Consider the following 1371-nt stretch of genomic DNA (forward strand, 5'->3'; position numbering starts at 1 on the left):
TACCAATTTGTTTCTTCCCCGGGAAACCAGGATTTAGGATGTTGCAAATTTTAAATCATCATCACAACTAAATTTTTACTGTTTGGTTTTTTTCTTTCTTCGCATGGAAACTAGGATTTAGGATTTTGAAAATTCAATGACTCATTTTTAATCTACATTACAGTTTGATTTTTTGAACAAACGTGCTTATCTCGCAGAGTTAAGCACTTAGTGCAAATTTTTAACTTATCCGCCGTAATTTGAGTACTGTTCCGAAAAACTTCAAACTTTCAATGAAATAATGTGTGTTTCAGGCTATCTTACCGTGCATAACAAAGAAAAATTACTTAGGAAAATATTGTAAGAGGTATCAATGCGCTACTGTTGGTCAAAATTTTTAGGAAAAAAAATGAATTAAGTCTACAGCACCCGGTATTCCCTTGCGGTCTCCCATCGAAGTACTAACCAGGTTCGATGTTGCTTAACTTTGGTGATCGGACGAGAACCGGTGTTTTCAACGTAGTATGGCCGAAAACAAGGAAGCACCAACAGACGTACAACACTTCGATCATCGAGATCAGTGAATGATATTTCAAGCTGTTGACGTGTTACCTATAAGAGGTATCGATGCGTTACTATTGGTCAAATCAATTTTTAGAAGAAAAGAATAAATTAAGTCTAAAGCACCCGGTATTCCAAGGTGGTCCAAGTACTAATCGGGCCCGTGTATAAGACACAGGTTTTATAGCCTATGCGGATTTTATAAGTCCGCAATGACGATATAACATGTTTAGTACGACAACTCAAATATGGATTTAGAACCATTGACCATTTGTACTATAGTTTTAGGGTAAACACGTTGTTGACGTGTTACTTAGGAAAATATTAAGAAGACTATATGTTTTGTTTCAACATTATCAAACAAATAAAATTCAAGTTAACAAAATAAGGAGGGATGTAATATCCTTAAGAAGTGTTGACCCTGTCCACTACGTCATCTATTATTATTATCATTATCATTATTATTATTATTATTACAATTATTATTATTATTATTATTATTATTATTATCAGTATTATTATCAGTATTATTATAATAATAATATAATAATGTATAATAATAGTGGATTCGATGTCACATCACCATAAAACACAAATTACTCGTCAAAGCTTCACACCATTCATCAACTTTAATAGCTATGCATTCGATCTCCCATCACCAGAAAACACAAATTACTCATGAAAGCTTCATAACTTTCATCAAATTTATAGGTAAAACTTCACTCAATCAAGATCAAGCACTTAGTGCAAATTTTAAACTTATTTTCTCCATAATTTGAGTACTGTTCCGAAAAACTTCAAACTTTCAATGAAATAGTGTGTGTTTCAGGC

At 32.5% G+C, this 1371-nt stretch overlaps 1 pseudogene; it reads right to left on the bottom strand.

Annotated features, from left to right (window-relative positions):
• Positions 1 to 396: 396 nt before the first annotated feature.
• LOC117118165 lies at positions 397 to 515 on the bottom strand (annotated as a pseudogene).
• Between the last annotated feature and the right edge of the window lie 856 nt (positions 516 to 1371).

Source organism: Anneissia japonica, unplaced genomic scaffold (genome assembly GCF_011630105.1).
Source record: "Anneissia japonica isolate Jap-2015-1 unplaced genomic scaffold, ASM1163010v1 scaffold14172_len1375_cov115, whole genome shotgun sequence".
Lineage (NCBI taxonomy): Eukaryota > Metazoa > Echinodermata > Crinoidea > Comatulida > Comatulidae > Anneissia > Anneissia japonica.